This window comes from Lissotriton vulgaris, chromosome 3_1, assembly GCF_964263255.1.
Source record: "Lissotriton vulgaris chromosome 3_1, aLisVul1.2, whole genome shotgun sequence".
NCBI lineage: Eukaryota > Metazoa > Chordata > Amphibia > Caudata > Salamandridae > Lissotriton > Lissotriton vulgaris.
This window is the reverse complement of record NC_141689.1, coordinates 1,555,026,227-1,555,050,672: the sequence shown is the minus strand read 5'-3', so window position 1 is coordinate 1,555,050,672 and position 24,446 is coordinate 1,555,026,227. Positions and strand designations below refer to the sequence as shown.

Below are 24,446 nucleotides of genomic sequence, written 5' to 3'. Positions count from 1 at the left end.
TACGCAGTCCTATGCATGCACATATTCCTGGTGTTCCACATTCTCTCCCTCCGAAATCTGATATTGATTCCGCCTATCAAACGTATTTCGTTCATCCTGGCCACGGCCCCTCTCCTCAACCCTACCACGATCACTTCCGCTACCTCTCGCTCCCGTATAACCTCCCCTCGACCTTCCACCTCCTCGACCACGCTGACTACGCTGCTCACGAAGTACCGGACAATCTTCAGCCCAATGCCCAAACTCCTTACAATAAGCGCACTGATCCTCCGCAATGTCTGTACGACCATACGACGTATTTCCTCCACCCCGTCTACCTCTATCATTCCCTCTACCCTGTGGTCCCCGAACCTGCACCAACATCACCTTCGTTTTCAATTCCTTCGCCTTTTTCTCAACACTTTCTTTAGCCTCCAATTCCTGCCGCTCATAATACTGAGCCATAGTTAACAAGGACGCAGGGGTCGCCGTGGCCCAGGAACTTTCACTCGACTTCAATCGTTTTGCAATCTCCGGTAGGAGATTAGCCACATACTTATCTACAAACAAATGCCGACCCGTATCGTCTGTTAAAGATTGACCACTGTAATCATGGAATGCCTCCTCGAAGCGTGTAAAGAAGTCTGAGACCGTTTCATCGGGTTTCTGTTTGCACGACGTTAGCATAGTCCAATCAATCTTTTTAGAGGGAACAAGCGTCTTCAATTTATTCAAAATAGCCGCCGGAAGATCTAGAATCAACTGACAAGGCTTACATGCTGGTTCCCTATCTAAATCGGCAGCATTTATTTCTTTCCATGTGCCCCCCAGTATTGTTTCATCATTATTTTTACGAATTTGTCTCCACATATCAGGTGGCAGAATTAGCCCAAAGAACAAATCTATATCCACAAGAGTCATCACACAAGACGAAATAGCCCCTTCCACCCCTTCATAAAATGCCGCCAGATTTTTCCGAAGATCAGGTAAAGAGTTTTTCAATGCCATAACATCTGCTCTATTCCAAGGCGTGTATACCCAGTTATATACAAAATACCCTTTCGCATCTTTCGATAATTTATCATCATCTGTACCGTCCCCTTTAGGTGGAACATACAAAGGCGCGGCTTCACGCATAGGCATAACATGCAACGCAGAACTCTTATCTGAACCACGGAGAGAACACTCCTTAGCCTGCCCGCTATTCTCCAATTCGGACTCCTTTTGCCTCCTTTTCCGCTCCTCCCGTAATTTCGTCGTTTCGTCTCGCAGCTGGATCAGTTGCGTGAATAGGTCATCGACATCTGAAAGATCAAAGATACCTTGAAGCAAATTCTCTCGATACACTGATACCGATTTAGGTTCTAACGTGACAGAAAGTTCACGATACGCAGCAACAACTTCATCTGCCAAACTAGATAAAAAATACATCAATTCAAGATCCGACCATGCCTTTTTCTCCGTAAGCAACTGATCCTGAGAAACACACTTCTTATTCACTTTACGAGCCCAACTACGCAAATGTGCGGACCTCTCCGCAGTAAACCTGAGAGCAGATACCCCCTTCTGTTCCGACTTATCCTGTCCATCGTCCTCCGAATCTGCAGCTGGTGCCGTCGGCGAACGTACGGAGGCGGTGACCGATCTAGCAATGAAAAATCATCAGATTCATTATTAAGGACAGGATAAAGCGGTCGACGGATAGGAAATTGACCAGTCGTTTGCAATTTACGTTCCCGTTCCTCCCTCTCTTTCTTCTCCTGAGCCTCCTTTTCCTCAAGCTGTAAAGCCTTATCCCGAGCAGCCTTGCGCTGCTCTTTGTCCGCCAAGGCAACTTCACGCTTCATTCGCTCACGCACCGCTTTCTCCCACATTCGCACACAATCAAACATATTTTGTCTAGACCTGCGTTGAAACAAACATTGTTCCACAAACTGTACTTTACGTAAATCGAACGACCCATGTAGAGGCCATTGCAATTCAGGATCCGACTTTGTATATTTATGCCATAATTTACTGTACATTATAGGGGGGAGGCCAAATTTTATATACATCTCACGATTTGGTGTTCCCTCTGGGGGAGCCGGCTGTGCTTCTGCTAACCTAATTGAGGTACCCTCTCCAAGACAGCACATCCCTCGGAGTGTGCTGAAAACAGGCATGTTCGAAAAGTATCACGAAAACGTGACACCGCACAAAATGGCACTTACAGTACTTCACACGATTGTGCCGTTCAGAGGAAAAAAGAACAAAGTTTAGAGAAACATCTCTACATGCCTGCCTATGTGAAGTGCACTACACATATAAGTTCAAAGATCTCAAATCACAATGTTAGCTAACTCAAATAAAAAAAAAAAACATAGATCGTAGGACTTCGGCAAGCGTCCGAGGACTACCTTACCGATCACAAATCATAGAACTTCAGTAAGCGTCCGAAGACTACCTTACCGAACACAAAGCTTACCCAACTTCTCAAACGTCCAGATTCCAACTGCCAAGGTCTTGTAAGCCAAATCAGCCAAAAGGCACTATCTCAGCGATGCAGACACTCGAAAACTCAGTCGGAGACCGGCGCCACCTGGAAGGTCAGATCGGAAGGAAAGGAAAAAACACCGTGGCAGCCAAGACTCGGGTCACTCGTGGCAGCGCGCGTCCATGGCGAGTTTCCAAGCCTTCGTCACGACCTCTCCTTCGGGCATCCGAGTCGCCGATGAGTCCCTTTGTGGTCGCCAATTTGAAGTAATCAGGGTTCCCAAGGCCTACATGCTCCGAAGATAACCCACTTACACTCAAGAACTGTTGGCACGGAAACTGTAAAAGGCAAAGAACAAGTTTATTAAGACCCCATGGGGTGGTGGTACATTCAAACAGCACCCTTCGGTAATGCAAGAGGTATCACACCGAACACCGGTGTGACCCCAATTTATATACAGTTAGGGGCAATAAAAAGATAGGCGGCACAAGTTTAGGACACATTTATGTACATATATGGTCATGTTTTGGAATACTGCCAGCTCATTGGAGGGGGCACAACTCCGCTGGTCAGTTTGGCGCACATTCCTAAAGGCTTACTGGTCAGTTGGGACTGCGCATGTGCAAGCTTGACCAGTGCTAAAAATAGCCTGTTGCTGGGCAGACTGAAGTGGTCATTGGAACGGACAACGGACTAAAGGGCACGCCGGCCACGAGGCCTCTTATGATCTAAGATGGCCGCCGCAGTATTCAAGATGGCGTTTTCGTATATAGCCAAGTTAAGGAGGACAACGTGTAGGTTCAGCTAATCGCTAACGCGGCCAGGCCAATTACGACAGCAGGGTGCCCAACCTCCATTGGATGAACAGTTTTCGTGCTCAAATGGGGAAGATGATGTCCATAAAACCTTCAAATTGGTAAGAATTTTTGGACTCCAAAAATCAATCTGTTAAAGTGCCGTTGTTGAGTGCAGATACCTGAGTAAATAGGCTTTTTTCCTTATGTATTTCCACCAGTCTTTTGCGGGAGACTCTTTGGCAGCCTCGTTCCGGAACATCCCTTAACTCCTGGAGTCTCAGGTGGTACAGTTCTTTCTTAATGAAAACCAACCAGGGAATTCTGTGGCACTTATTCAAGTTCATTACATGAATAAGGTCTTGCCTGTAATGAGCAAGCTCGTTAGTGGTCCAAAGCCTGTGCCAGAATCTTAAGGGCTTTAATTCCAACTCCTCAACTATAGAGGGAAGACCCACATCTAGTCTCAAGGGAAGCAAGGGTGTGCCACGAGGGAGGGCTAGGAGACGTCTAAGGAAGTTATTTTCCACACTGAGAAGTTCTGTCCCTGCTTTGTACCCCCATAGCTCACTACCATAGGAAGCGGCCGCTTTAGCTTGAGTTTTATACATTTCTATTGCCGGGCTAATGAGTTTGAAGGTAGAAGTATTTGCAACCTTCAAAATTGCACCAGACAATTGGCAAAGCTTAAGCCGGGATCTTGCTATTTGGGGCTCCCAGGATAAGTTCTCGTGTAGGGTTACACCCAAATACTGGAAGGTTTTTACCCTTTCCAATCTTGCTGTGCCCAGGGATGGGTTAGGTCTAGTTTTAGGGGAGGGGTTGAATATCATGAATTTGGTCTTCTCTGCATTGATCTCAAGACCATGTTGTCTGCAGAAAAGACTAAATCCATCTAGGATCCGCTGGATCCCCATCAGTGTTTTGGAAAGCAGGAGGGTATCATCGGCAAACATAATAGCCGGTACCCTCCTGCCTGCCAAAAAGTGAGCGTCGTTGTCCCTAACACTGTCGAGATGAGATATGACACTGTTAACGTAGAGGCAAAACAGGGTTGGCGCCAAAACGCAACCCTGTCTTACCCCTCTAAGGACTGGGAACCTGGATGACAACGCTCCATCCCTCCCACACCTAACCTGTGCAGAATTACTAGTGTGGAGCCTAACTATAGCGTGTAGTAAATGGGTAGGAACACCCAGCTCCTTTAGGACCTCCCACAATTTCTTGCGGGGGACCAGGTCAAAGGCTGACCTCAGGTCCACGAACACCATGTACAACCTCCCCCCCTCGATCCTCACAGAACGAGGCGGAAAATCTGATCCATGGTGGACGTGTTTTTCCTGAAGCCAGCCTGGAGAGCACTCAGAATCTCATTTTCCTCCATCCAATCCAAAAGCTGGTCCAAGAGAAGGCGGGAAAATAGTTTTTGGGGAACATCTATGAGGCTGATCGGCCTGTAGTTTGCTGGGAGAAGAGGAGAGCCCTTTTTAAAGATGGGCACTATCTCCGCCCCCAGCCAAGTACTTGGGATCTCCATACCTCCCGCGATGGAATTGAACAAAATGAGGAAGTACGGGCCCCATATCTCTGGGTGGTATCTAAAGAGGTCACAAGGCAATCTGTCTAGTCCCGGGGCCTTCCCCTTCGCCAATCTCTCTATTGCGCTAACCACCTCACCGAGGGTAAATTCTAATCCAGCTACGGGATTGGATATAACATCCGGGTCTACATCATTGGCAAATTGTACCGGCAAATTCAGAGGTATCTTGGTACAATTTGCCAAAGTGGTCTTCCCAGACGGAAAATGCAAAGTTTGGCTCCACTGCAGCCTTTGGTTCTCCTGTGCCTGTGTTTACCAAAGACCAGAATTTTCTAGAGTCCCTCGCTTCTAGCGCTAGGGAGAGGTCCTGCCATCTGTTCCAATCCCATTCTAACCTTGCCTCCACCATGGCTACCCTATAGTTCCGCCTAAGCTCAGCGACCTTACCCTTATCAGAGCCTTCTTTTATTGTAGCTATTAGCTCTGTTTTAATCTTTCTGCAAGAGGAATTATACCAGTTGGAAGTTCGTGTCTTTTTCTTCCGTGGGGCTACCACGGGATAAAAAACCTCACCAAGCTCTCCCACTAGGTCTGTATGGATCTGGGCTACTTTCTCATTGTAATTTAATGGTCTGGGCTGATTAATTAAAACATCCAATTCACTTAGCTTAGGGAGTGCTAATTCATAGATTTTAATTATACTCTCTTCTGAATTAACCAATTTACCCCATTTTACCCTTCGTCTATTAGAGCTAAGAATCAGATTCCCAGAATCGTCACTGGGATTGTCGGGTAATGACCCAACCGCAGGTGAAGGATGCACCATATCTAATAAAAGTGTGTTATGGTCGCTGTCTGTTCTTACAATTACCCTAAAATCTTGAACCTTGGGCCACATACCAATATCCACAAAAATATAGTCCAACCTTGATTCATGGTCCTTTCTATTGAAGGTGCACGATGAAGGGATGCCAGACGGGGTACGCCCATTACAAGCCCTTAGCGCAAAATGTAATGTTAGTGACATAATTTGCACTGCAAGAGGGGACCAAGATTTAGGGTGGGGAGATTGACATGGCGGTACACCCCAAAAGTCATCTTCAGCAATGAGTGCACCCTCCCTTGGACCTTCCAGTGGTTCAAACTGGCAGTTGAAATCTCCGCCCATCACTATCTTACAATCAGTGGGGAGTTGGCCCAGAAATGACGAGAGATCTTCTAGTGTAGGTGACTCCATGGCCACACTGACTGGGTGAAAGTACACATTAATGATTGCCAGATTTACCACATTAGGCCACTTTAGTAGGACACACTGTATGTCTTGCGAGGACGTCGGTACATTCTCCGCATTACACCCAATGTGACTAGCTACCCAAACTGCCAAACCACCTGAGGGCCTCCCTTTACCACTCCACCTGCCTTTAATTTCAAAAACTGCGTACCCTGCTCTACATAAGGGTTCCCTGGCCCATGTCTCTTGGAAAAGACAAATATCACTACTGCCTACTAAAGAGTCCCAGTCATTTGTGTGTAATGTATTACCAATACCCGCCACATTCTAGGAGAGGACTTTTAGGGTTTCGGCTGTAGGTTTTAATCCCAGCCCCCCAGTTTTCTCTGGTTCGGTTTCAGGTAATGGAACTGCTGGCCCTTGCAGCGTTGTTTCCAAAAGGGATAAGGCAGCTGGTGTTAGGATAGGACCAGACAGAACTACGGTTGTCTGGCTATAACCAGGAGGATTACATGGTACGTTACTTTCTCGGCCCAGGGAGCAAGAAGAAGTTAAGTCTTCCTGAGGGGGTAGGTCAATTTCTCGAGTGGTGACATCAGTATCGCCTACAGGTTCACTAGCGATACTTCTGGTGCATCGTAAGGATGCACCCTTTCGAAGTCAATCAACCTGATCAAGACAGCTGAATCTGTTGGGATGTACATTGGTGCCATAAGCAGGAATAACATTACTGGCGGGCCTGTATCTTGACCCATCAACAGCATAGCCAACCCTTGTCCAACCATCGTCCCACCTCTTGGTCAAGTCGCTTACACTAGGGTAAAAGTATGGCAGGGGAACCAATTCTATAGAGGTGTTTCCTGAACCCCCTAGCCAATTACAAATGTAAGGAGGGACCTGGGGACTCTTAAAACTTACGATTATACAGTCCCCCGTACTTTTCTTGGCAGTATACCCAACCCATGAGACCCTTCCAACCATAAGAACCTCACCTCTGAGATTAGGTGGTAAGAGCCTTTGGATATTTAACCAGCTAATAACCTTATTGCGTAAAGAATCATAGGGTTCTATTGCATCACTGGAAAGCTCTGGTACCCCCATCATAATCACAGTGTAGGCTGCCGCCTCAGGAGGCCAGTTAACTGCTTTTCGCTGGCTATTAGAACTGATAGCCGGTTTGGGCAGTTAATTGCTTCATTCGTTGGTCTTTCCTGACCAAGTGAGCCGGCCGAGGCCGATAGCTTCGACCTCCTTACAGTTGGTACCGGAGGCAGTTGCCTAGGAAGGGGTACAGGGACAGACTGTGGCACCGGGGCTGTACTCATATTTTCCATGGAGGGAGCTATTGTTAGAATAGGGGCCACAGTAGTAGTAACAATTGGGGAGTGAGAAGTCCCAACATTATCCCCTTGTGCTCCATGCGTGCTTACTCTTGGCCCTAGCTGATCGCCACCACTACCACTTAGTCTTTCTATAGCTAGAAGTCTAGCCCCTATGGAGTCTAATTTGTGGAAAAGAGGATCTAGGAGGCTTTTGAAGATGCCAGTTAGTGAGTCTATAATATGCTCTGAGGTGTTGGGAGCTACCCCACCAAAAACAAAGGGGCTAGTGTGAGTGGGTATAAGAGTGGGGGGTGAAGTACATGACGTTTCCAAATCGTTCCCCATTACAGATGTCCCAGGGGCAACCAGGCTGTCCTCAGTAGTATTCACTAAGGGGTCAACTTTAGCCCTTTTTGCGCCTTTTGGCTTCCTGGATCGTTTCCTTTTCGGGGCAGCATCTTCTCTATTACCCATAGGTTCAGTAGCTATTGGACCATCCCCCTGAGCCCTAGATGGTACTAACTCAACAATAGGGGAAGGTTCCACCTCATCAGTGTTACTTAGTGAGTCCTTATCCCTATGAGGGTTAGATGGTGTCCTTAGCTGTTGCAGGACAGACTCTATGGTTTGGTCAATGCTATCCATGAGTGATAGGTGCGTGGCATCAAGAAGTAGTGATGACCTAGCATTAGATGATGACCCCGGTGAAGCCAAATGCGAATGTTCTATACCCTCCGAAATTTGCTTCTCCAACACAGTAAGACCCTTGTTAACCACAGTGTTTGCCTTAGCTAGAAAGTTATCCAAAGTACCTGAAGCCATAATGTTAGCCTTACTTCTTGTTTCTAGTGGCCATTTTGCTAACTCCAAATATCTCAGCTACTAGGCAGGACGGTAAATGAACCAGGAAATCGGGCGTTAAGGGGGGGCCCGGTCCGGTCTCTACCATTCTCTAACGGTCTGAAACAGCCCGCCCTTTGCCCCTTTGGGGCGTGATCGTATAGGAAGTGGTCCGAGGAAGAGGGCGGGAAGAGGACCCCGGTGCGGGCGACGTCCTGCCGCTCAGGCACCTGGTCCTCGCAGTCCCACTCCCATAGCAAGGCAGCAGCTCTCCAAAAAGACCAAGCCTCAGACAGTGTCCGCCCGGGAAGGCTCCGATGAACGTTTCCCCGCGATTCAGCTCCAAAGGGCACACGTCAGCAGTCTTGACTCCTCTGCAGCTACGAGCGGCACTCAGCTCCACCTGCACAATTCCTGAGACAGGTTTACAGTGACGCAAAAGCAAGGGTCCGTTATGGGGTTAAGGGCGAATGCATAACATCATTGAACATAGAGAGGGGCGGTTAGACAGGGCTGTGTCCTGGCACCTTTTTTTTTTTAACTTCTTTTTTTATATTAAGTATGCTAGCACAATTTCTTACACAGTTACACATTAAACATGAACACCTTCTTTACCACTCATAAATATAGTATAATAGTTGTAGATTCACCACCCCACATCAACTGTTATTTTCATACCCCTGAGAGATGACACACCATATCTTCATATACAGTCCATAGTACTCCTTAGCCCTCCCTTGTAACCTAAATATTGAATTAAATTCCTCTATAGGTATTCCACCCCCCATATTTTGCCCCATTTTCGTGGCTGAATAGGTTACCATCTCTGCCCCTGAGCACCAGTCTTGATCTTCTTCTCAATCCCTAACAGCCGGTGGTCTGGATGCCCCCCCATCCCCTAGCTATATTCCTATTTGCCGCTATAGCCACAATTTTCAACCAAATGATTAAATATTTGGCCCACTTAACCTTGTCTGTTACACATAATATTAACCATTGTGATTCTAGTGGGACCTCCTCCTTTGTGACTTCAGCCATTATTCTTGTTACTTCCTTCCAATATTGGTGAATATACCAGCAATCCCAAAGAATGTGCAAGAAAGAGCCCACCTCCCCACAACCCCTTGCGTAAAATTGAGATGTGCACTGGCCCCACCGGTGCAGCTGTGTCATGGAGGCATATGACCTGTAGAAGACACGCAACTGGATTAATCAAAACCTGGCCCTCACCGACACTTCACAAGGAGTTTGCACTGCCTCCTCCCAGTCCCAGTCCTCGTCCTCCAGGAGTCCCACATCTAATTCCCAAGCTCCTCTCAGGGGATCTATCCGGGTTAGGAGAGTTATATAATATTTTCTTATACATTAGTGAAGTGGCTTTACGTGTGATGTGATCAACTAATAATCTGTCTTCCAATGGTGAGTACTCTACCAGTGTGTCCCCTTCCCTAATATATTTACGCAAGGCATGGCCCAACTGCAGGTATCGATACCGTTCTGTATTTGCCAGGTCGTATTCTGATTGCAGTGTCTCAAACGGAATCAGTGAATGTCTCCGCCAAATTATTGTTCCATTAGGGAGTCTTCTCGGTCAATTTCCCCTCCCATCCTAATAGTTTGGTCACCTCTCTCCAGGCCCGCATCAGAGGCCCACACGACAGTCTGTGTATGTGGTGGGAGCAGTCTTTCCTTACATCTGCCATACAGTGCTGCCAGATAGCCCCTTTCCTCCATTGCAATGGTCACCCCTGAATGCCGGATCATCCCGGTCCGAATACGCCCAGTAATTTACCACAATTAGCTGTAATGCCCAGTAGTACTTTCAGATATCTAGTGCAGCTAGTCCCCCTTCATAAATCCCTCTTTGTAGCTTGTTCAATGTTATTCTGGTGCAGACTCCATCCCATAGGAGTCTTCGCACTTCGCTGTCTATGTCTTGAAATACCTTTTTTGGTATTTGGGATGGAGTATACTGCATAACGTACAGCAGTCTGGGTAATGACATCATCTTAAATATAACTGCCCTAACCATCAATGATAACAGCAGCTTCCTCCAGTGTTCAACATCATTCTTCAATCTTTTAATTTGAGGATATATATTCCCAGCCTGGAAATCTTCCTCTTTCACAAAAATTGTTAGACCTAGACACGTGAACTCATGTTTGACTATTAAAGTAGATATATCAAGCAGTCTCCTCAGGATGCCTCCCTTTAATGGAAAAATCAGGGACTTGTCCCAGTTTATCTTGTAACCAGAGTAACTGCCGAACAGTTGGAAGATGTGCAGCACCCGGTGCACTGATCGATAGGATTTCACCAAATAGAGGAGCACATCATTTGCGTACAGTGATATTCTATCCTCCCATACACCCCCTGTTACTATACCAGTTATTATCGGATCATTGCGGGCCCAGGAGGCATGAGGCTCCAATGCCAGCGCAAATATCATGGGCAAGAGTGGGCAGCACTGCCTTGTACCTTTCCTCAATGAGACTGAGCGAGATACCGTTCCGTTCACTTTCACTCTTGTCCTTGGGTCTTGATATAACACCCTTACCCATGAACAGAACTTCGGCCCGAAGCCCAGCCTTTATAAAGTTTCAAACATATATTGCCATTCAATGCTATCGAATGGCATTTGTGCATCAAGGAAGAGAAGCACTGCATCTCCGGTGTATTTGGTTTTGGTCCCATGGAGCACTCCATATAGTCTTCTCAAATTAAGTCTTGTGACCGATGCAGCATAAACCCCGAATGGTCCGTGTGGACTAGAGTGGAGAAAACGGTCTGCAACACCCTCGCCAACACCCTTGCCTCAATGTTTAGCAACAATATCGGTCTATAGGATCCACAGTCATTCTCAGGTTTCCTTTTCTTAGGTATTACCACTATCGTTGCTGTACGGATATACTCGGGCAGTACCCCTCTCTCTCTCTCGAGATTCCTAATTAGCAGATGATGTACTATTTTACTCGCTACACTTTTATACATTTCCACCGGTAGACCATTGGGGCCTATCGCCTTCCCTGACTGGAGATCCGTGAGGGCACCTGCAATCTCCCCCACAGTGAAATCCTAATTGAGTACCTCCCTTTCCACCTCCCCCAGTGTCGGGAGATTGATTTCTTGAAGAAGTTCAGTGCAATCAGCAGCCGTTTGCTTGGTGGAAGAGGCATATAGCTCCTCGTAATACTGTGCGAACACCTCTGCAATCTCCTCTACCGTCCGATGTGTCGTCCCCTTTAGTGTGTTTATCTCAAGGACCCAACTCTGTTCCCAATCTATTTTCTATAACCATGCAATCATTTTGTTCGCTTTGTCGCCTATGTCATAAATATTCAGCTGGGTTGCCAGTACCTGTGCTCTTGCTTTTTGATCATCTACGTTTCTCAGCTCCTTTTGCTTGTGTTGTAGGCGACGCTTTACAGACTCGTCCGAGTCCCTCCCTTCCCAAACATGATTCTTCAGTTGCCTCACCTCTTTCTCAAGCTCTACTGTCTCTCTGATCTGTTCTTTTTGATAATACCTATTTGTGCTTGGATATAACCCCTTATCACAGGTTTGTATGCGTCCCATAGGGTGGGTACCCTCTCGACCAACCCTGCCTTTTCTTGAAAATATTGCTCCGTTCTCTGCTGCAATTTTTATGCAAATTCTTTCTCTTTGAAGTACCATGGCTCAAGTCTCAGGGTTATGGATTTATTTTTAGCTGGACCCTGTATCTTAACTCTTAGTGGGGAGTAGTCCGAAATACCCTGTGCAAGTTGCGAGATAACATGAAACTGTGCCACCTGACTTTTCATTGTGAACAAATAATCTATTTTAGAATGGCTGTTGTGTCTGGCTGAGGTGTGTGTGTATTGACAGCTTGTTGAATTATGAGCGTGCCACAGGTCTATCATTCCCATCGCTGTTATAAATCCTTCCAAGGGTTCCCCATCCTCGCTGCCCCCGATAATCTGTCTATCTGTGGATCCATTACCGTATTCATGTCTCCTCCCAGTATCAACGTGCTTTGAGGCAATTCCAACAATATATCGCCCAATGCTGGGAGGGTTTCCGAATGCAGCGTTGGGGGGTATATAGACAGAACACAGATGTATTATCCTTCCCTCCCATGCACCCGTTAGAGCCACATATCTGCCTAAGTCATCACACCAGCTACTACCTGGGATAAAGGGGATTGACACATTTACCAAAATCCCCACCTCTCTAGAACCAGACGTAAAGCCTACATGCGCAATTAGTTTATAGCCCCAGCGGTCCAAGGCTTTGCAGTGGTGTCCATCCAAATGTGTCTCCTGGAGCAGTACCACATCTGGGGACTGACGTCTCAGGTATTGCAGAACCAGGGTACGTTTTATCGTACTTCCCAGTCCTTTGACATTCCACGTCAAAACTTTCTAATGCCACAGAGAGACACTTTTATTGGTTTCAGGATGATTATGCCTGGGTCCAGAGTGGGCCAGTAGTTAATGGGTTGCTTCCCTATGTGTTCATGTCAAACAATGCAAGTCGCGTCCAAGCGTACATATAAAACAACTACAAAAACATTAACCCACCCATCTTGAACTCTTAATGCCTTCAATCCCCGCACCCTGCTTTCCTCTGTCGTTTAGCCCTCCAAACTTCCATATTATTTCCATTTCCCAGCATGAGATTTGTCTGAGTGTCTCTCACTTCCTTTCTGTGCCTCAATACCTTCCGGCAAACCCCCACCCTATCTCATCCAGTAAAACCAACTTGAGTCATACAATAGCAAATCTGACCATACTTTGTCCAATGTGGTTTCAGTCGTCTTTTGACCTTTCCGTCCTAGGTCTTTCATCCCGTTCTCGTTGCTCAGGACCTACATTTTTATGTTGGTCCCTGACCCTGGGAGGCTTCTGTTTTACCACTCTTCACTCCTCCAACCACTCCCATGCGTCCTCAGGAGTGGTGAAGAGCCAGGATTTACCTTCCGCCACCACTCTTAACCTGGCAGAATACAGCATCATGTATTTAATATTCTTACTCCGTAGTTCCTGCTTCATCGCTTCAAAGCTGCATCGTAGCTTCTGTACGTGTAGAGTAAAGTCAGGAAAAAATCGAATTGTCGCAGTTTCATGTGTTAGCTCCCCATGGGACCTTGCAGCTTGTAAAATTGTGTCCCTATCCCTGTAGTTAAGAATCCTCACGATGATTGTTCATGGTTGAGCCCCAGGCCTCGGTTTTGGTATGGGTGCTCTATGTGCCCTCTCGATTGCAAAATAATTGGAGAGACGTGTTGGGCACAGGTGATTTAGTATGAGATCCTCCAGGAAGAGCTCAATGCTTGGCCCCTCCATTCCCTCTGGCATGCCTACCACGCGTAGGTTCTTCTGTCTGGCAAGCCCCTCCTGATCCTCAAGCTTCGCTGCCATCTCCACTTGCCGCTGTTGAAGTTGCTTAATTTGATATTCCATTGATTTGGAGGAGATTTGCATCTATGATATGTTGCCTTCCTCCGTCGTAACCTTTTTGGAGGTTTTGAGCAGATCAGCTCTCAATAAGTTAACTCCAACCGTTACTGTGTCTATTTTGGGTTCTAGAGCATTCTTGAGATCAGTTATGGCCGCCATGATAGCAGTCAGCGAGGGTTCCAAAGACCCATCTCCTCCGTGAGGTCCACTAGTGCCTCCGCCAGTTGCTTCGTAAATGCGTAGTTATCCAGTTTATTTGTTTGAGTCAAGGACTGCAGTTTTGGTTTCATCATTCCCTTTCTCTAGATGATGTGCGAAGCACCTTTCTTGAACTAGGTCCCTTGTAGTTCTCTCTTTCGTCCTTTGGGCCCCACTTGTCCTCCTCTTGGTGTCACTAGACTAGCCTCCGAGGCAGTCAGTCCTCAACAACTATATGGGTCCACTGTGTCCTGAATTAGCTCTCCTGCCAAAGCCTTAAGGTTCTCCTTGCCTTCAACCCTTGATGGTTGCTTACTGCTCTGGGGCCCCTGGACACACTTGATTATTTAGGCAGGACAACTTCCTGGCCCTTCTAGGCCACCGGCCCGCTACATATCTCCACCAGTGTGCTGAATCCACTTTTTTTATTCAATTCAATCCTCTAACTGCGTGAGTGCCTCTATTTCACTTACCTATCTAAGGGAAGTAATGGCAACTAAAAAACCCACCTTCCAGGATAGAAATTGTAGAGGGCAAGAATGAAGGGGATCGGGGGGGGGGGCAAAATCCTTGTATGGGTGGTGACTGTCGAGGAGCTCAAGGAGTGAGCTCTGTTGGCTTGGGATCGAAATTGTCCTAAATCCCTGTTTAGCCCATGTTAAAAACACTGCGTTGGCTTAGAAACAAAACAAGAAATCATCAGGAAGAAGTTTTATCCCCTTCATAAAACTCAACTTTGATCTCAGAGACGGATCACAGGGGCTTCTGCAGAGATGCAAGGAAGCGGACGACGACCCGTCCGAGCACCGCTGCTAGAACTAGTCCGAGGGAGTACAAGGCAATCGGGCCCTTCAAGCGAGATCCACTGTGTTTGAAGCGCAGCAGCAGAACTCGGGGCTCACGTGTGGTCGGTCCACTCTCTGACCAGTTTACATATCGCCTCCCGTACCGGGACTGGATCCGGGCAGGAGCGTGGAGTAGGAGGTGACGAACTGCCCTTTGCCTGTGCTCCACAGTGCCACAGACATTGCGTGTGATCCAGAGACTCGACGGCGACGACACAGGATAGCGGCATGCAGTGGACCGGGGCGAGCTCCGTAGGCGACGACCAGTGATAGCAGCATATAGAGGTGAGCAGCCTGCCGCAATGGACAACCCAACCCTTCTCCTCTAGACGCAAGCACCTGCTGACGATAGAGGGCACTGCATCTGTTCTGCGCTTAGCCCAGATTAAGATTTCTGTGCCCCATCACACAATGAACAGCCCCTCCTCCCCTAGACACAAGCACCTGACTGAAGAGGGTATTTTACCTATCATGCTCTCAGCCCACACTGCTACATCTGCGGTTTGCATCGTTACCATGGAGATTGACACTGGAGCTGGTGCAGGCATTAACAAACTGTAAACTTCCTAAAGCATTCAAGCTCGCTGAACACTGGAGCACTGAACTAGTCTCTGGGAGCCAGACCCTGGTCTCTCTGATGCCAGTGTTTTCTCTTCTTCATTGCTCCTTGTGCTGGGCGGCCCATACATTCTTTCTGTTTTATACCACCTTGCTCAACCAGCACTCTCGAGGGCTCGGTGGGCAATGCAAGGCCCCATTTGGGTCTCTCACTGAATACACCAGCTGCCCTACCCTCCAAAATGGCCGTTTTAAGTGTTAAAGGCCCACTCCTCACCAATTCATCGAAATAAAGCTCCCTACACTCTTCCTTCCTTACAACTAAAAAGAAACAAAGGACCAACTACTGCAAATTGCCCTCATGGAAAGGGAGAGAGGACTTACCCCAGATAAGGCTCACTACATTGAAAACAAGATAGGACTATACCCCAGATCTCCTGATAATCAAGCAGCCATATTTGAATGACTTCTATGCTGGCTACCAAACAGCAGTGCAGCGCTCTGGCACCAGAGGTATCTTTTTTTTAATGAATAACAAGAACCTCCCACCACCAGGAATACTACCAAATATAATAGTAAAAGGACCTACCCCAAGGCGCCAGCATCTGTAACAATCAGTGTCCTATCACTAGTTATACTCTCCAATTAGATCTCCTTCAACTCTACCTCCCCCGGAATATTGACCTTCTCACCCCACTCCCCTAACAAGCAACACCACACCATGGAGCCCATGGGCCTACACACCTACTCCATCAAATACCCCACTAGCCTCTCAAAAAAGGCAGCCAAAGGCTTCATGCATAGATTACTTAAATCACACCCAGAAACCCCAATATCTGACCCTTACTTCTCAAATAACACAGGTCACATATCAAATGACATTATCTTCTACACTAGAAGGAGAGCACAATGGCGGAAAGCCTTCCTCTCCCTATTCGCAATTGCATCCACTAAAAAAACTGTTCATGGTCTTACACTATCTATTATTCCCTCCCTGTTCTACAAAGCGACTGCCACTATTTCCATTTATCATAATGGGATTATCCTCATGCAGACATTAGACCACAACCTGAATATACTGGACCACATCTTTCCGATCAATAAAGCAAAGGTCGCAAGAGCCTCGCTCACCTCTCTAACAGACTGCTCCCCTAACCCTCTGACTGACTCCTTACCTGGAGAAGTGGAGTGGAGAAGTGTGGCTCGATGGTTAGAGCGGCAGACCCTGATGCAGAGGTCTAGCCCGGGACCAGGGTTCAATTCCCCGCTTCGGTGGGTCTTGGGCTAAAAAATTCCACGGACCTGATAATTCTCGCCTCGGTGCCTATTCCAATCATGGAGTCCCACTCTGCAACTCTGGGCAATAGCTTGCTTAATCTCCACAACGGCCCCCACAATGCTAAGGATGCCTGGCCTCCACCTTGGGGGTACCCAGGAGTGGACACCTCACAGGGAAAGCCAGGATGGGTTCCACAGCGGTATTCGTACAAGCGCCTTGAGACCCTTGCGGGTGAGTAGTGCGCTATACAAGTATCAATTTACATTTACATTTTACATTTACCTGACTCTCCATCCAGACAGTCTCCCGAGGCATCCCATAGCTCAACTACACCCACCTCAGGCCTAACTGACACACCACTAAATGACATACATATCCATTATCCCTACTCCCCCCCAGCACCACCACTATGTCTGCAATTTCTCCGACAGCCACCTCGCATCATGCTTGCATCACCTCGCACCCACACATCTCCTCACCCCCTATCCCCACTCCCCATCCCCATAACCAAGTCCTCAGCTCTTTTTTAGACAACTCATCCCTCCCTACCTCCCCCATTAATATAATTTCTGAAATCAATCCAATCTCCACTTACACAACCACACCCGATAAGTCGGCAGGCCCACTTTCTCCCGCTCCCTATACTACGATTCTCACCATCCCCCCTTACACAACCCACACCAATACCTCCTCAAGTCCCCTCTCTACCCCCTCCCAGTGCCTACCGCTCTATATCGAGGCAGCATAATGAATCAAACGGCCCTAAAGCACACATAAATACCCCTTCTCTTCCCCCATCCACCTCGCTTGACCCCACGGACGACCACACTGAAATACCACCACCCCTCAAACCAGCTCTCCGGACTCCCCGAGACACCATACAAGTCACAACCCCTCCTTAATTAACCACAGACCAAGCTACTAATTTGATAATGTCTACACATGACCCCAGATTACATGAGATACTACTATCCTTACAACAAATTAAAGACCACATCCAATCTCTCCATGTCCTGATCTGAATACAACCCAAACCACAAGTGAAATCCATTCAGGGCTCTTGTACTAGCCCCATGTCTAAATTACTCCCCAGATGGAATATAGTACCTTACCCCATTGCTTCAACCCATCCAGTAAGGGGAAAACAAACCCTATCACCGAATGACCTTACTGCCCTACTTCATTCCTACGAACCCCCTTCCCTACCACCTAGACCTACGTGTACGGAAAATACGCAGATACTGTCCTAAATCCAACCCATCCATTCCACTGCACCCAGAGTCACAAGACACCCCCCCAGAGGTATTGTCGAAAATAACCTCAAAAGAGTTCCCATCTCCCAAGACCAGAATACCAACCCCAACCAAGACCCAGATAAAATGTATCCTTTTAAATTGTAGATCGGCAACACGCCATGCCGCCGATATAGCGGACCTCATTATAACCAATGAACCCGACCTTATAATCTTAACAGAAACTTGGCTAAGCGTGTCATCCACACCCGATCCAACACCACAGTGTACTCCTCCTGTGAATACCTTTGCCTGCACATCACCAGCAATAATAGGCCAATATGCTCACCACACTCTTTCTCCCATCCTTCTCCCATCCTTCCGGTAACAATCTTACCTTCATCGAACACATGATGGTTATCATAGCCACAAATGCAAGACAACAGAATACACAGATTTACCTGGGTGATTTCAACCTCCTCTGGAAAGACCCTGACGACCCAGAGGTCAATAGCCTCAAAACGTTTTTGTCCGACCTTAACCTGTCCCAAATCTATAATAGCCCTACACATGAAAATGTCTCAATCCTTGATCTAGTAATTTCTAAAACAGATTCAATCCAGCTGGAATCAATTCTCCGTTGCGATTGGTCCGATCATCACATAATCACTTTCCATATCAGTAGTTAAACTACTCTCTGTACAACCATCGAGGACAAAAATCTGGAAAAGGAACCTAGAAAACATCAATTCTGCCGACCTCGCGTCTCCTAGTCACATCCTCACACCGCCACCCGATGGTTCCAAGGATGTACAGGACATAACCACTTACTACTTTAACTCTATGAACAGGGTACTTGACACTTTAGCTCCCATGCAACTAAAAAGAGTCACCACCAAAATCTCAAATCCCTGGTATGATGGTAGACTAAATGAGGACAGAAGATCACTGAGAGCTATTGAAAGGCAATGGAGAGCCGCCCCATCCGCTACCCACCTTAAAATACTAAGAAGCACCAGAACTAAAGGAGCACATTTTCAGATAAATACCCTGAGAAAACTGAACCCTTCATACCCGCAAATGACTTTAAACAGGCAGTCCAAACTCTAGTAATTCCCAGAATTGATTATGGAAGTGTCGCTCTCTGCGGCCTTCCTAAATCAACGACCGCTCCGCTAATAGCCACAGTCAATACAGCTGCTAGACTAGTCACTGGCAAAAAAAGAAACTGCCACATTTCACCTGACCTACAGGCCCCAAATTAGTTACCTTTTGAGGCCAGAAGCCACCTAAAAATCACCTGTATGACTTATAAGGCATTACATCAAAAAACCCTGAGGTACCTAGCGGAGAAACTAGTGGTAACAGATCTACTAGGAGTTCGGATAATCTTCTACTTAAACCACAACGTTTCTCCAAGAAGAAAACATATAATCGTACCTTCTCAGGAATGGCTTCCAGGATCTGGAACGCTTTACCCCCCAGAAACAAGACTAATTCCATCCGCAGCCTTTTTTAAAAGAGAAGTGAAATTGATACTCATGTCAAAAATTCACTTGAACTGTTACTTGTACATTCCTGTAAATATATGCTAATGTTTAATAATTATCAGTACTGTACTCTCATAATTCTGTGTTTTAATTGTATTTGTCATCCTATATTTGCCCTGTAAAGCGCTCGGATACCCGGGGTCTTGTTCGCGCTATACAAAACCATCAAAATAAATAAATAAGATAAATAAATGTACTGTTGCTGGTTTTTCCCACTATTTCCCTGAATCTCCTGTGGAGCCCACCTTACAGCCTGAGCAGAGTGTCTCCAATGGGCCGATACTACTCACCAAGTCCCAAACAATACCGTCAATTATGGTTCACGAGGGTGCCTTCCCCCAGTCCTGTCACATTGTCACATCCAGATCGGGCGTTCGCCTTCTATTAATTCCCACTAGTCCGCTGTGGGTCCGGGAGTGTGCCACCCCACTCCTCCTTTCTCCCAGGCCCGGCCACAGAGCTTACCCCTCTGCTTACTCCCTTCACACGCACAGCCGGCAACTGGTTCCAGCGTTGCACTTCATGCCATCACCTCGGGCATTGTGCCCGGTCGCCTTGCACTTTTCTTCTCTGCATACATGGGTCGCTCGCAGATTCCCCTTGCAGGCCTACACTGCCCACAATTCCTGGGTCCAGCGTAGAGGGGAGCTGCTCGCCCATGGTTCTCGCCCCTGATCCCGTGGTGGCATTCACTCCACTGCTACCAATGTCTCCTATGTCTCCTGTCCAGGGCAGCGTCTCTTATCGCCGCACTAGTTGCCGTTGCTAACTCCACGGGCCGAGTGGGAACACTCACAGTGGGGCCATCGCCGCCACATGCACGCCGGCCGCCTCCTTCATCTCACCACTCGCCCGTCTCCACTCGATGGGCGCGGTCTCTCAGGGCCACACTTCACATGCTAGGCCTCTCCCTTCAAGGGCTCCTCTCGGTGTTGCCTGTTGTTTCGGGACCCCGTTGGCTCCTGTTGTGGTTCAGGGGGATCTCCCCTCAGGGCGTAGGTGTTTTCCCCCCGAATCTGGTCGGACCAAATGATGATGTCAGGGCTAACTATTGAGACAAGCCGGAGCTTTACAGCAATGCTGCCATTGCAGGCGGTTCCAAGCCATGCCTGTGAGAAGTGGGCCCGATATGCAGCGTTCGCTATTCTAGCGACCACTATGTATCGTTCCAAACGACCCTTATGGTGATTGGTTGTAAGTCAACCTTAGACCAGCTATCCTAGTAGCGTGGATACGAGCAGTCTTCGGGCTAAACTCTAGAGGGCGTGTTAAGCCAGCTGTAATACCATCACATACCCCTTGAACACCAAGTGAAAGGACACCACACAAGTGTTATGAAAATAAACAGTATATTTATTAGAATCACAACAGCCCTGTACTCTTTATGAGGACAGGGTACTAAGCACAGAACAAAAGCTCTTAGAAAATACTTCAAGTGCACAATTTAAAACAAGTGCCCGAGGGCACGGAAAGTTTAGTGGTCTCGGGCGGACCCGATAAGGCAAGTCGGAAGCGAGGGACTCGGGATCCTAGAGTAAGGAGGCTATGCAGGCACCGAAATGCCGAAGTTACCTAGCCACGAGGGCTGCGGCTGCACAAGTCTTACAGGCGTCGGGGGTCTTCGCTGACGAGCCAGGAGCCGGAAGAAAAGGAGTTGCTGGCCGGCGACCAGTGATGATTAGTTCGTAGAGATCCAGGCCTGGATCAGTCGTTGATAGCTGAAAGCAGAGGGGACCAAGTTCGTACTACTAGCCAGTAGTCAGAGGGTACCAGGAAGGCACCAGTTGGCCGTCACCTCGACTAGGTGAGTGGGCGACGCTAGGCTCTGCAGTCTCACGGACCAGGAGGCGTTGTCGGCGAGCAGGATGGAGGTGCGAGCTGTCCCACGAAGGTTGATGCTGTCGGCGTCGCTGGGCCCAGGATTGGGGCAACAAGCCTTGGCAGATCTCAGGGCCACGTGGTGGGCCTAAGATGGCGTCTTGAGTGGACCAGGAGGGTCCGGGGTGCTCCTCTCGAAAAAGGGAGCAAGGGCCGATCTGGAGCAACCAGACCAGCAGCGTTGGTTGTCGGATGTCGTCAAAGAAGGGCACAAGCCAGCGGCTAGTGACCAGACAACATGCTGAGCAGCGAGCAGAAGGGTCCCACGCAGATCGTGGAGATGCTGGGAGACTACACTTCGGTGCTGGAGCTGCTCAGGGTCGTGGCTTCTCGGACCCCAGAGCACTCACCAGAGAATTGCTTCGATGGTCGTGCTGTTTAAGAAAGCGTGCAGGTTTTGATGATGGCCGGTCCCTCGAGGTCTCGTCGCACCCACAGATCTCAGCTGAGCTGACGACGTGGGTAGAGGTCAGAGGTGCCAGGGAAGCCGGTTCTCGTCGAGCTGGGCCGTCGGATCCTTGAGGAAGGACTTGCAGCAAACCGCAGAGTTCTTAGATGGTGCCTGCGGATGCAGGGTGACTACTCCTTAGCCACAAGGGAGAAATCTTGAGAAGAGTCTCGAAGTCCTTTCGTAGAAAGTATTCTTGATTCAAAGATGATCTAATTTGGAAGGGTCCCCGCTCCGGCCTTTATCCTAAAGAAAGGGGCGGGTACATGACTAGGTCCTGCCCTAAGGGTGGGACCAGGAAGGGGGATAGTTACACCCCTCTCCCCCTGCGGGACTTTCCCCAGGTCAGGGGCTGCGCGCCCCTGGAACTGGTTCTAGCCGGCAGATGCGTAGTGAGCACCGGGGTGCCACTCCGCAGTCACCTTCTTGCAAAGCCCTACCGACCCAGAATACACAAACCCTGTCTGGGACGGTGCGAACACCGCCCTTGACAGGAAACCCTTTGTCCAAGCTCTCCTCGCTGGAAGGACTCCCAGCAGCAGGAGGTCAGACTCGTGTCTGTGGTGGCAGCGTCCATTTTGTGGGGCTGAGGCTTCAGTTAACTTTAACCGAGGTTCACAGTTACGTACATGTCGTGTCCCTCTAGAAGGGCGGAATGCTAACCTCGTCGCCAGGAATGGTGAGAGGGCAGCACCCCGATTCGTATGACACCTTACTCGACATGTCTTGATAACGCGATACCGAAGTTACCGATATGATACGCGTTATCATGGAACAGCCATTGGGTCTTGGTTCCGCAAGCTGCAACCGGGCTCGGCTCGTGCCAGAGCCCAATTCACACAGTTCCATGCACTCTGCCTTCAGGATTGTCAAGGCCTGCCATAGGAGTGACTGATAGGAACTCGGGTGTCCATTTTAAGGTTAGGTATAGGGATACTATACCTACAGCAACGGGCGAGTACGCCACGTTGCCCCAGCTGTCGTGCAGCCAGTTGTGTCGATTTAGATGGCCAGCCAGGGGTGGCATAATACATGCTTCAGCCCCTGGTAGGCCCTGGGTACACCGATGCCCTGAGTTACAGGGTCTGACAAGGTGGCCCAGTCCCAATTGGAAATGTACCTAGGGTACACACAGGAATGTAGCGAGAGAATAGCTAGGCTGTGGGTCGGATTGGCAGGCCCACAGCCCGAGAAAGTCGTAAACCAGTGAAACAAAAGCAAAAAGTCCGGGTGATCATAGGATTGCAGACCCTACTCTCCTACATGACCCCCCCCCCCCAAACGTTGGGACAATAAGCTAACCTTGACCAGGTGAGTCTTCTTGTTCTAAGTGGAAATACCCGGAGAGCCCATCTGCATTGCCATGATCAGTGCCAGGTCTATGCTCCACTGTGAAGTCCATCCCCTGTAGGGAAATGGACCACCTAAGCAGCTTGGGGTTTTCACCCTTCATCTGATTTAGCCATAGGAGGGGCTTATGGTCGGTCTGAATCTTGAAATGAGTGCCAAACAAGTATGGCCTCAGTTTCTTCAGGGCCCACACCACAGCGAAGGCCTCCCTCTCTATAGCTGACCAATTTTTCTCTCTGGGGGTCAGCCGTCTGCTTATAAAAGCAATGGGCTGGTCATTACCATCAAAATTCAGTTGAGATAGAACAGCTCCCACACCCAACTCAGAAGCATCTGTTTGGACAATGAATGGTTTGGAGTAGTCTGGACTCTTGAGGATAGGTGCCGTGCACATGGCCTGTTTTAGGTCATCGAATGCTTTTTGACAGCTCGCTGTCCACTGAACCTTTTTTGGCATTTTCTTACTCGTCAGTTCATTGAGCGGAGTCACAATCGATTCGTAATTTCTGATGAACTTCCGGTAGTAACCAGTCAGGCCCAAGAAAGCTTGAACCTGAGTCTGGGTGGTTGGAGGAGCCCAGTCCCTGATTGACTGTATATTGCTCTCCAGTGGTTGAACTTGGCCTCCACCGATGAGGTGGCCCAAGTATACAATCTGGCACTTGGTAGCCTTGATAGTGAGACCTGCTGCTTGCAGAGCCTCTAACACTTTCCGCAGGTGGACCAGGTGATCCTCCCAGGTGGAGCTAAAGACGGCGTTATCGTCAAGATACGCCGCACAGAAGTCATCCAGCCCGGTGAGAACGTGATTCACCAACCGTTGGAAGGTGGCAGGTGCATTTTTCAAACCAAAGGGCATCACCACGAACTGATAATGCCCACCAGGGGTAGAAAACGCGGTCTTAGGCTTGGCGTCCTCAGCTAACCTGATTTGCCAATACCCAGCTGTCAGGTCAAACGTACTTAAGTAGTTGGCCGAAGCCAATCTATCGATAAGCTCGTCTTCCCTTGGTATTGGGTGGGCGTCAGTCTTAGTGACTGCATTGAGACCCCTGTAGTCTACGCAGAACCTCATCTCTTTCTTACCGCCCGGGGTGTGAGGTTTCGGCACTAGAACTACGGGACTAGCCCAAGGGCTATCCGAGGGTTCAATGACTCCCAGCTCCAACATTTTCTGCACTTCACTCTTGATGCAGTCTCTAACGTGATCAGGCTGCCGGTAGATTTTACTCTTGACGGGCAAGCTGTCACCAGTGTCAACCTCATGGGTGCACCAATTGGTCTGACTGGGTGTTAGAGAGAACATATGCCGGAAGGATTGAAGAACCTGTTTACAATCCTCCTGTTGATGTTCGGAGAGGCTGCCACAAAAGACAACACCATCTACCGATCCATCGTCAGGATTCTGAGTGAGCAGGTCGGGGAGAGGGTCACTCTCCTCCTCCTGTCCCTCATCTATGGCCATGAGCAAACTCATGTCCTTCCTGT

General features: G+C 48.4%; 1 protein-coding gene across 1 annotated transcript in view; it reads right to left on the bottom strand.

The window, feature by feature from the left end:
• Positions 1–24,446, bottom strand: part of TACR3 (tachykinin receptor 3) — a 1,258,290-nt gene that overhangs the window by 14,245 nt on the left and 1,219,599 nt on the right. The gene's annotated exons all lie outside the window — the stretch shown is intronic.